General features: G+C 36.5%; 1 protein-coding gene across 11 annotated transcripts in view; it reads right to left on the bottom strand.

Moving 5' to 3' along the window:
* The window catches only part of CADPS2 (calcium dependent secretion activator 2), a 282,995-nt gene that overhangs the window by 4,866 nt on the left and 265,112 nt on the right, over positions 1–13,017 (bottom strand). The gene's annotated exons all lie outside the window — the stretch shown is intronic.

Below are 13,017 nucleotides of genomic sequence, written 5' to 3'. Positions count from 1 at the left end.
CGAAATGATCACAGATCAGCACTTGAAGTCAACAATGATATAATTTCCTGTTATGAGAATTGCATGGGTCAGTAGGAAATCAAATAACTTGACCTAAACCGTTCTTTACATGAATTAGCACCTGCCATTTTATCTTTCAGTTACAACATATTCAAGCAAAATAGTGTTATGCACTTTGCTATCTGTCAGTGAGAATGGATATTAAAGATACAATTACAGGAGAGAATTGACAGCTAAAACAGCCAGGATAGAAACAGGTAGGGTATCTTGAGAGAGAATTTACAATACACAGATTTTTCACTCCAGACAGGAAAACGGTACCAGAGAACAAGAAACTTGTCTTTTTATTTTCTTTCTTCTCTTAAAAAAAAAAAAAATTAATCACTTAATCATTAAGTAAAAAATAGAAAAAATCCCTGGAAACTGTTTTTAAATATGATCAAGACACCACTCCACCCTTCTCAAAATAACCATATTAAGGTTTTGGTTTACATTAATTACTAATTATAATTACAGCCTGCCTTATTTCCTTTTTGTGTCTTAGGCATGGGTATGTTTTCACTCAACACATCACAAATGGATGGGTTAAGAATAAGCCCTCTGCTGTTGGTGTCTATGTTACTGTAAAAAAATGCTCAGTTCCAAATAGCTACTCTAATAGTTCTTTCACATTAACTGGATTAGAAGAGATTTTACTAAATATAGTTGTAGCATTTTTCCCCCTCCTGTAAAATCACAACCAGATGTCATTTAGTCAAACTGTAAAAAAGAAGGGATTTTTTTTTTAAATTTTAACAGTGAGAGATTAAGAGTTTGTGTCATAGCTGTGTTTCTAGTCTCTTTTCCCGCAGGAAAGAGGCTTAAATTATTTTCTAATATTATTTCCTGTGTCTTTGCAAAATACAGAGGAAATCATGCATATTTAAAAATGTAGTATGTTAGACAAGGTATATTTTGTGAGAGTAATTCAAAGGACGTATCTAACATGTCTCATTATCCACCTCCGCACGAACAAATAAAATAAAATATATACTGAAAATATGAAGACAAATTACTTGCTACTGGATGTAACAAAATAAAGAAATAGAATTCTTCCATCAAAACGTAAGCTCTCTGTAAAAAGCTTGAAAGACATAAGTAAGTAACTACAAATACCTTTTCCTTACAGGGACAATCTCATCACATTAGAACTATCAGTTTTAAGAAAAGTTTGAAATTAGATATTCATATAATAATTCTTTTGGATCTTTTTGTATGTGTTAAATTATATTTTAATTATAAATCACTGAAAATAAATTACATTTACTTTTTAGAGTTTCTTCTATTAATTTACTATTTTACAAAAGGGAAAAATGTACTACAAAAAAGGCAGAGAGCTACATATTTCATAAAAGTAGTTTGATTTAGTCACTAAATTGTGGGACTGATTAGATATCCATAAAATACTGGTTTTAGATCACTGAATGACATTCTTACCCTATTTACATTATTTAATCGCTAACATGCATGCTGGTATTGATTTCCTTTGTAAATACCTGCAAAATATTTTTAATGTGACAGATTTGTTACTAAGTGGTAAACTATATGACAGGTGTTGTATGTATACAGATGTCTAGAAAATGAAATACAATTGTGCTTATTAATTGGGGAACTCTATTGATCTAAATAAACATAAAAATTCCTACATCAAACATTCTACCCAAATGCAATAAGATAAGACAAGAAATTATATTATTACTCAGACGCTACTGTTTTTAATTGTAAACACAATCCTGGTAAAGAGAATTAGTTTAGTAGAGGAGCTTTTAAAAAACTGATATTCTCCAGTAATGTATCTGTTATGTATTTTGTTTGTATCAAGTAGAATGCAGAATGGGCTCAAACTTGCTCAGACACGCAATGTACAGACAGGATTGAAAATTCTGAGACTGATTTTCCCATGCAACAATACTGAACAGTGACAGATTATTGACAATAGACTGTTCCAGTTTTCTGGCAAAATGTTTTAATGCCCAACCAGGAAAATTGTTTAAGATGGATGCAATCAAACTTTGACTCTACATACCCGTGATATTTTTACATGCACTGAAAACAAAGCTAAGACATTGGAGGAAATTAATTCTCTACTCAACTTCATGAATGAAAGCAATGTAATATGTTTTCCTGACTAGCTTCAATGCATTAAACTTTCAGTACAAATGTTAAATTTGGTCATTGTGAAATGATACTACAGTACTTGCTCTTCTGTCAACATAACTTGTTCAGAAAAAAATATGACTGCTATTTTATTAGAACAAAAGTATTTTTATTTTTTTAAACAGTATTTTAAATACCAATCACATCCAGTATATTTGTAGAATTCTCCCAGAGGTACTTGTGGGTAGGATTCTTGTTAATGAATGGTCTTATATCCACTAGTTTTGAGGACTTAGTGTAGGTTGAAGCTGCATAAAGTTAAATCTGCTGGACTCAATAACAAGAAAATAAAGATTTCCCTATACTTTCTTTTGAATCTGTTAAAAAGCACAGCACTGCAAATTCCTCTCAGAGAATCCAAGGCCACACATTTTTACAACCGTGAGCATGTTAGAGAGGCAGAAATGGATCTCTTGTAACTGATGGGAACCTATTGCAAACCCCAAAACTTCATTGACTGGATAATTGTCCTGAGATCACCCAGTTAAAACAACAGCAACAACAACAACAACAACAACTGCTCTTAAGCAGTTTTAAGAAAAAGTAACTTTCCCATTAGTAACAATAGCAGTGAAAGCACAATGCATCTCTTGCAGATGTTCATTATTTGGTACTACTGCTACATTCTTTGCTGTTGTCTATGCAAGAATAAAGCAGTAAGTGCTTATTATACATTTTTTCCAAATCAGCAGATAACAGCAGCAAACCACTTTAACAAAAATGTTTGCCTCGCTATTTCCTCGTCTCTCCTTATTCACAGCCCATCCAGCTCCTGTAAGGGCATGCATTACTCACTTCATTTTCCTGAGATACCTCTTTCAAAGTAAAAAATAAGAGAAAAGGAAAGGCTAGGGTTGACTCTGTGAGACCCCTGTATTTATTCACACTTATTGTGCATGACTGTACACTGGTAAATCATATTAGCAGCCCGTCTCCCCATCAAGCTGCTACTTGCTTTCCAGCCCTGGGAAGGTTCAACAAATCAACAGGAGCACGGAAAACAGAACATCAGTCTAATCTAGTGTTTAAGGTGAAGTTTTCAAACCCAATCTAAGAAGATCTTTAGAGCAAGCAACAAGCTGAAGGGCTCAGAAGGTGGTATTGACAATGAAAGAGTGTTGAAATATTGAGAAGCGCAGCACTTGTGCATTTTTAATAACAAGAGGGTCAACAAGGACACAGCTCCCTCAGTGCCAATAGTTGCCACACCAGGGCTATAAACGCTCTCAGTTCATCAGATTTCTTAAACAGTTCATCAGCTTTCTTAAACACCCTAAACCCCCTCAGCAGACCTTTAGTCTTAAATTAACAAACCAAAGCAATGAAAGAGGGTGCAGCTTGAATGGCCAGCATTGATCCCCAACGGGGCTCGGCGCAGCTACAGGCACTGAAAAACTCGTTCCATTGTCAGGAGGAATTGACAAACCTCCTCGCCTAAATAGTCCAGCTCAGACGGGCTGGAGGCACGCAGCTGTAAAGGGCTCCCCTCGCCCCGCTCCCAGCGCTCACAATGCACCAGGCATGAGCTCTTTGTCAGGCCCAGACTCTGCAATTTTCTAACAAGGATTAAAGTTGTTTCTCGGCAGGGCTAGTGAAAAGCGATTTAGCAACATACCGTGCTTTCTTCAGGCAAGTTAAAGAGAAGTAGTTAAGGAATTTCATTATTCTGCTGACCGGTGGAAATACAAAACAAATATAATAAATATTCACCACCTTTCTGGGTGCCTGAGCTATAACATTCGCAGAATGGTTCAATTAAATATAACACTTATTGGCTGAAAGCAAGCACTTCAAATTTATTTTTGAAGATTTATAAAAAGGTGCAGCTGTTTGCCACCTGGAAGGAGGCTCAATACATAGCAATACACAATGGCTTAGTCCTTCTAGGGCTGGTATCCCTAACGCCTAAGCCACAAGACCCCGTTGAGTTTCTATACCTTGACTGCTCTTGATAAATGGGCATTGTCATAATGCTTTCTCCACTGAGTTTAGCAGGGGAACAGCTTTTCTAGGAAGTGCATTTTATGTTCCTGCGGAAGCCTTTATTGCACTATTGATCAGGAATTTAGCCGCTCAGACAACAACAGGATGTTTCTACTTCCTTCAGCTTTACTTGCCCTACCAGAAACAGTAACAAAAAGTGTATTTCTCACCAAAGACACTGAACACTAAGTGCAGCATAAGATAAAATGAGAAAATAATAATGAGCTAATACAAGACAAAACATGAGCATGTTAAAACTTAAGTGCTAAAATGCCTAGTTTTTATTAAAGGTCAATGCTGTTATATTGCTTCAAGTTTATGATAGAGAACACTACAAGCATGGAACTTCTAGGAAATTAAAAAAAAATTAATTATTTCTTAAAAATGCAAACAGCAAAAGCTGAAAAAAGGTTCTGATTTAAGTCTCATAATTTATTTCCCTTTTTGCAAAATATGAGTAGCTATACGGGCTGCCTTTGTTGAATGTTAAAGACAATGAGGGACACAAATGTCATTCATAGTGTTTTTGAAAATACTCAGAGATTTAGAAGTTATAGCTGTATTTTCAAATTAGGTATAGATATCATCCACTTAAATGAGGATTTTTACCTCAGCAGTGATGAGTTCATACACTCTTCTGAAAGCTAACAAGTCATGGTAACTCTGAAAGCACCACCCAAGTCAAGGGGGGGTCCTCATGGTGCCACCACATTTATTCCTTTTGCATCTTTTTTCCCCCTAGGAACTTCTATTTAAGATAAACTAAAAGAAATTAAAATTAAAATAAGTATGAGTGGAAAATCCATGGAGTTGACCTTGTTGGAACCACGGGGTCAGCAGGAAGGACAAACAAATGAAGCTTTTTCCCTATATGAAAAAAAATTCAGATATTTAAAAGTCCTTGATCTGGAAAATGCCAATGATTAAATCAATATTGTGTCAAATGCAAAATCTCTATCTCCCACTTTGCTACAGTCCCTTTCTACATTTTCATTCAAGGACTTGTCCAGAAGTCTTCCCATGGCTGTGTCACGTATTTCTGCTGCAATGCTCCTGTGTTCCCTCATGAGCTCCTCCTTTCCTCCAAGCCTCTGACACATTCCTCTTTCACCTCACCAGTGTCTCACAATCCTAATGCTTGGCCCCATTTATCCAGGAACCTTCCTGGAAACATCTCAGGCTTTCATCCAGCTTCCGTGTTTTGCTTCCTTCTCTGGGTCTGGAATGCTAAGTCATGTTTTGAACTTTGTCTTAGGAATGTGCAAAAATGTTGACAGCCTAAATTACAGGTATATGTATCAGGAAAGGAGAGGTGAGAAAGGAATCAGACACCACTGTCTGCTTCAACACTCATACTTCTGATACAAGTTTTTCTAAGTCTAGTGATTTAAAATTACAAACTATGCTTTGGTACTCGTGCCTCCCCCTTTTAATTTTTTCCTACCCTCCCCACTCTCCAACCCCTGTTTTTTTGTTTTTGGTTTTTTAAAAAATCTGATTTTAGTACATTTAAGAACTTGCTTCTCACACACTACTTGGCCAAGGAAGAAAGGTTTTCTTTCTTCTAGTGGGATGCTTCCTTTGGCTTTCTTTTGCCTTTCCTTCTTTTTTTGTGCCATTACTCCAACCTCCCAGGAAGCTCAGAAAGCATTTTGTTTTTCTTAAGAACTTTAGTCTCTAGCCAGTCTCTTTGCTGCCTATTTGAATGAAGGATTCCCACTGCCATTCCCAAAGCAATCAGGGGAAAGGGAAAGGAGCTCAACAGAAAAAGAAACCCAAACCTTGATGGAAAGACCTTGTTCAGAAAGACTTTTGACAACAAACAAATGAACAGTTGTTGGATGGAATATTTTGATGATAAAAGGAAACAAAATTAATTTTCAGAAATCAATAACGAGAAGAAAAGAAAAACCATAGCTCATTTAAAAGCATATTAAGTATCTTTGAAATTCTTGATCAAAAAGGATATATAGTTCTGAAAAACCAAAGAACATCTAACGTATGAAAAGCTTATTTTTTAGAAAGAAAGCAATTTTTAAATAATTTTGGCTTCTAATTAGAAGATGGCTAGTTGCTATAGAACTGCTGCCAATCCACAAATAAAAATACACTTTTAATGAAAAATATACAGTACTCATATTCATATACAGTACTGTATTTCATATTGGTTGTCAAACATAAATTTACACTATTTATGCTACCTTATAATGTTTGTGACCTTCATTTTTTTCCTGGCTTCTTCACATATGGCAGATAAGCTGAAAAACTGGAAGTTTGCAAAATCAGACACATGTAACTTCCTTCCATATCTGGACATATGTAATGTTACAGTTCTGATTTTAAACAGTAGGTACTAGCATGATGCTCATGACTGTGAGAGACTAACAGTGTAAACAGTTTCTCTGCTCCACTCTGGATATGCACTGCATCTGTGAACAAAACTTCCATAGGTTATTCTGGTGCTAAACTCAGTGGAGGAAACACTGTCAGTCTTGCTATACTGTGTTGTGTTGCAATTTGGGTATATCCACAAACATCCTCCAAGGCACAGAATGGGGAACATCACTTGAGTGACCCTGAAATGAAAGCCAGCTTGGATCCTCAAAATAAACAAATTAACATAATGCAAAATGACCAAGTTGTTACTCATTATAACACTTGCCTCTTGCTATCAGGCTCTACTTTCAAAAGCCCTACAAATGTATTTAGCTGTACAAACTCTAAGCAGTCTTCCTAAGTAAATGCCTAACATTATATAATCATAGAATGGTTTGAGTTGGAAAGGAAAATTAAAGGTAATTTAGTTCCAATCCTCCTGCCATGGGCAGGGATGCCACCCACCAGACCAAGCTGCTCAAGGTCCTATCCAACCTTACCTTCAACACTTTCAGGGATGGGGCATCTCCAACCTCTCTGGGTAACTTGTTCCAATGCCTCACTACCCTCTGAGTAAGTACTTTCTTTCTAACATCCAATCTAAACCTACACTCTTTCAGTTTAAAACCTCTGCCCCTTGTTGTGTCACTACATACCTCTATAAAAAGTCTCTTTCCCTCCTTTTTATAAGCCTCTTTATTGTACTGGAAGGCTGCTCAAAGGTCTCAGGTCTCCCTGGAGCCTTCTCTTTTCCAGGTTGAACAACCCCAGCTCTCCCAGCCTGTCTTCACAGAAGAAGTGTTCCAGCCCTTGTATCATCTTTGTGGCCCTCAGTAAGGCTAAAGGTCTGGGTTCACTCTGCCTGTAAGGTATGCAATCAAAACACCCATCTCTGCTTTAGCCCACTCATCCAGAACTCCCTGGGGACTTCTCACTCCCTGGAGTGAGATATCATCACAGGGACCACAGAAGACCTCCCGTTAGCTGCATTCCTCCCTTAAAGTAAGAATATTCTTCATCTCAGTACCAAAAGTAAGATAGGCTGAAACTGAGTCAGAATCTGTGCTGTAGCTTTTACACTCGCTTCAGTACTTTTTGTCCTAGAATCTTCTACTTAGACTCCCTGCTCCCTGTGGAGCGAGGTCAAGTACATATTTTTATTACAGTATTTAAACCATCCTGAGTTCTTCTGAGTGAATATTTACAGGCAGCTCATTTGTTTCCACCTCATCAATCCTGACTCATCCATTTACTCTTTATGTTATTGCAGTGCCCTGTGATAGAGCTGGATGTAGCTGGGAAGCTGACAGGGAGATGCACACTGCTGCAGCTACTCGTCTCTTACACCACAGCAACTGGGCACTACACTGGGCTGCCCTAATGTGGAGCAGAGGTCCAGCCTCCTACCTCCCTCTTGCTTCTCTCCTCCCCTTTCTCTTTGGATGAAATGTCCTTGGACTGGGCAGGTGCCTGGTTTGCTCCTTTGCATCCTGGACCTTGTTGCCCATGAACACTCTTTCAGCTATGTAAATTTTAAAGCTGTGTTGGGGTGGTTTTTTGAGCTGATTTTTATCTGCACTATTTTTACTTTTTTTCCTTGCTCTTTTAGTGCAGTATAATGCAAAAGAAAGTCAGTGCAATGTAAATTAGGAAAATATACCTTGAAACACCTGAAAATTATTTAAAGAAAATCATCTCTATATGGTTCAATAGTTCTGCACATTTAAATCAGCACTAAAGCTTTGGCTTCCCATGACTGAACAGGTGAAGAAGCTCTTTCCACTGGCAAATCTGTGTCAGAGCACTCTGCAGCATCCTTATCTATTTTGATTTGTAACATAGCAACCTCTTTCTGTTATGTCTGACTCGTTATAGTAAAACCAGATTATTCTTATAGTTTCTGGCACTATTTCCCTTGTAATGTGATCAACAATGTGGTTGTGTGCCTATTTGTGGACACTTAATGAAGAGTTTTGTTTTACTTTCCTTTTTCAACAAAGCTTGACCCAAATGCAATACAAGTATAAACACCAAACCTGTAAGTAAGGTTTGAGAAGCCACAAGGTTCTCCTGCTGTTTATACGTGTGTGAATTACAGTACATCAAGAAATCAATATTCCCTAGATGGTGCTTGTGCCTGGCACTTCATGGTGAACAAACATTAGGTAAGACAATACAAATGGTACAATCCTTATTGATTTCCCTTGACTGTGTAGAATGTGAAAGCTGCAGCCACAGTTAACACTTACTGACAGCCTCATCTAAAGTTTCGGTGCTATTTTATATTTTTATAGTTGTCCATGCTCAATTGATTCTATTAAGTTGCTAGACACATTTCAAGCCATCTAGGTAAGAAGAAAAAGTGCAGTGCCTGGAATGAGATGCTGCTACTTTATGCCTAAGTGGGATAAAAAGGTTAAAGGACTAAATTGGGCCTGGATGTTGGAAGAAGCTCTCTTTTATTAGGTAGAATTGTTATTGTTTTTAGTGAATGGATATTGTGAGTGATGGATAGATCCATATAACCAAGTTAATAAATGAATGAACAGTATATACCAGAAATGCATATGACGAAACTGTACTGGAAGCTCCCAGTATTACAGACCCTCCCCAAACAAACAAGCAAAAACCCCTTGTCGTTCTATTTGATTAAAAAACTTCCCTCAGGGGAAAAAAAATCAAATGGGTTTTAAAATATTAAGTTTAGGATTTTTTTTTTCTCCTAATTTTTCCTGTTGTGACTTGTAACACCCATTTAAAATTGCTTTTTAAGAGCAATTTATACACTGTTTATTTCCTTTCCAAAAAAGTGAGCTTCTCAGACAAGTCAGGGAACTTAGGGGGTAGGGCATGTAAGGAATTCTGAATATCAGGCTATGAGTTTTAGTGCCTTAAAAATAATCTTCTATTTTCCTTTTATACCCAGAGAGCACTTTTAGCAAGATATCAGAATATCTATTTCATAGTTTCTTACTTCCCAGCTGGAAAAATTTAATATGACTGAATTGGTGTGAAAAAGGTGTCAGACATCCATTCCATGAATACTAAATGCAGACTGGACTATGGGCTATCGAATATCTTGGGAAAAGAATTTTTGTATCTTTTTGAGTTGTGTGGTACACAACAAAGTGGAAATTCGGGAATTAAGAATGGCATAAAGAATGAAGACATGTGAAAGTGTATCATATCAAAGCCATATGAAATACAGCCATATTATGTCATTGTGTTTCTCTAGAGAAAACACTATCAGCTGCAGTATAAAACAGCTTACAAAGTGCTGAATATTCTGATCCTGAAGCAGGAAAATCTGAAGCACATGCTTTACTTTAAGTGTGTTGTGGTCGTACGGATTTCAACAGTACTGAGCTTTGCTGCACTCATAGCAGCATAACCAGTACCCTCCAAGAGTGGGCACTTTTTTTTCTCAGCATAATCCAGAAAAAAAAATCAGAGAAAACTTCTACACTATATGATAATAGTATGAGGTTACATTTTTCAGATTTCAAATGAACTTTTTTTCTTTTATAGAGATTGCTACCTTGAAAATGAGGGGAGTCTATTTGAAAACATCAGGAATAATTTAGTGAACTTTAAAAAGACTTTGAACAGTAAGTTTGCAAGACATTGCTTCCATCTTTCAGAATAGTTTCCTATATTTGAGCATGTCAATATAACTTACTTTTTCAGTGACACTGCCTACAGTTTTCTTTAAAATTCTTTTACCAAAAAAGTAACAACTGTTTCAAAATGACAAAAAATTCTGTTAGATCATGAGACAGCTACAGAGTGGTTTTCATATCACGAGCTTTCTATTTGCCCTATAAAATAAGAGACGTAATTAAAGATGAGTTAAGACTTTGGTGAAAATCTAAAGAGCATCGGCAAATCTGAGCACTGCTCAGCTTTTCAATTGCTTTTATACTTCTCGGTTCTTTTAAATGGTTTTCTATGGCAGGAACATTTTTCTTAATTAGTCACAGCTAATTACTGTTCTGGCATAGACAAGTAATCAGAAATGTCAGAGCTGCAAGGCTACATCTCCCTAATCCTTTGATAATAATTTAGCCTCCTGGGAGGGCCTCAAGCTGCGGTAAGTAGTGGCTGACAATAAGGCAAAATTAGGTGGGCAGCAGACCATTAGGATAGAAAAATAAAAAGCACTACCAAATCCTGCTGAGCACCATCAGGCAACTAACTACACTGCCAGATGAGGTGCCTGTTTAAGCCTGTGTTGTTAATTAGCTGATTCTACCAGACCTGCCACATATGTCCAGGTGCATCATGCAAAGATGCGTATTTCTGGGTTTGTGCCAAAGGACAATTTTGCACTGTGATCAAATTTCAAGAATCTGAGAAAGAAGCCCACATATTTCTTGAAGATTACTCTGAGTTATCAAAGAAATAAGAAGATCAACAAGCTACAATCTATTTTTGTTGAGTATTTTTTTAAGTAATTAGGTACGGTCCTCTCATGTTTCTCAGAGGTTAATACAAACACAGCTTTTGATTCAAATATGGCCTTTAACCAAGTAGACCTTTTGTCAAATCACACACTTGCAAATAATTACATAACAACAAAAGTGAAGATTACTTATTAAAATTAGCGTGACAGGAAGTAATTTGAGAATAAGGAAAAAACCCCACAACTGAAATTTTCTAGAAAAACATTGTTGAATACTAAATACTACAAAAATAGGGCTTTTGAGGTAGACATAAGCAGCACAAGGAGCTGGTACTACTGAAAACTCAATTTAAATTAAGTGCTCCTCTTAGCTGTGTAACACCACAACTTGCACATTTTTAAGCACATTTTTTGTAATAGGTCAGAAAATCTATAGAAATTAGGCAATTGCATAAAGTATTTGCAAACAGAATGAATGGCAAACAGAAATTAGTCAGATGAATGCTTCATATCTCCATTTAGCCACTAAGCAGAGCACATATAATAATCTTTGAACAATAATTAAGACCTCAAATAATCTCAAGTACATCATTGAACTTGAATTGTTACATCCCTGCTACTAATGGAAAATGACTGGAATGGGATAAATTACTAATGGATAATGACTGAGATATGGGAACACCACTAGCATTTAATAAACATTCCACACAAAAGACAAGCAGTTTTTCAACAGAAAAAGAATATTCCATTACATCTGAACCTTTGAAATACAAAAGCCAAAACCAGCTATGTAAATCTGGAGTGCTTAAGCTTTTAAACTGGTTAAGAAGACGCTCAGTCTTTCTGCACTCCAAAGACAGCTGTATGAGTTCCCTGGCATACACAACTCTTACACAGCTTGTTGAATTGCTACCATGCATGAGGCCAAAGCCTCCAGGAAGTCCTCCCACATGGGCAGTCCCTGCAAAGTCAGCAGGAATACTGCATCACACCACAGCAGTTTAGCACCCAGAGGAGACGGGCAACATCTGCTCACAGGTGCCATCTTGTACAAGGTAACTGTGGGCACCACTTTGCCAGAGCTCAGCTTTCCAGGATGTGCACTCTGACTATTTGATGTGTTTATGGTACACTTGGGAAGAGGTTTCCCAGAAATGATAGTCTAAAAAAAATTGGAAACCCTTTCAGTTGTATCAATGGCTGAACATGGATGCATTAAAGCTGTTCTCTGAAACCATTCTTTATTTCTCAGAGCAGCAATCACTTATTGCATAAAGATTTCATTGCACATATAGTCTTCATAAAACTGTAATCATACATCTATTTACACCATAAGTTTTCCACAACAGACACAAATATAACCTGTTAGATAACACTCTCAATGGCAAATACACCAAGAAGGAATCTAAAGCAAAAATGTCCGGAATGACTCTTTTTGAATATCCATACTTCACATGCAATTCACAGGTACAAGAAAGTGAGAATCTACCCAGGTGGCACTTAGGAAAACTAGACATTACTACAGAAAGTAAGAATTGCATCGATGTTTTAACAGAGCTGTATGTAAAATTAAAAAATGCATTTCCAAGAGGTTTGTCAACAAAACCCAATTCTTTTTAAAGGAAATAATTTTTAATTTACAAGTCTGATGTATATTAAAATGCTTGGGAGTTCAATACTTATTAGTCCCACCTTAAAAATTATAGTAGAAACATGAATCTGAGTCTAGTCAAAGGGAATAACCTGGCATGTTTATGGACACAGCACTGCATTTATTAAAATTAATGGTAAAAGGCCTATTGATTTTGAGAAGGAAAAATCAGATCCCATGGGAATTTTTAAAACCTGCTATTTTTGTGATCAGATACACAGCACTGCATTTTGATAAGCTGTACAGATGCTCTTACATTATCTATGAAATGGATTATCTTTATAATAAGTGTGGTGTTAATAATAATTAGTAATATTCCCTATTTATTCTAGTTTTGTGCGATGATATTTTAAATATTTTTTCCATTCACCAACTTGATTTACTGTCTTTTCTGAAAACAAGTATTTTA

The sequence above is a fragment of the Passer domesticus genome, chromosome 5 (assembly GCF_036417665.1).
Source record: "Passer domesticus isolate bPasDom1 chromosome 5, bPasDom1.hap1, whole genome shotgun sequence".
NCBI lineage: Eukaryota > Metazoa > Chordata > Aves > Passeriformes > Passeridae > Passer > Passer domesticus.
The sequence above is the reverse complement of the archived record's forward strand: the minus strand, read 5'-3'. Positions and strand labels throughout refer to the sequence as shown.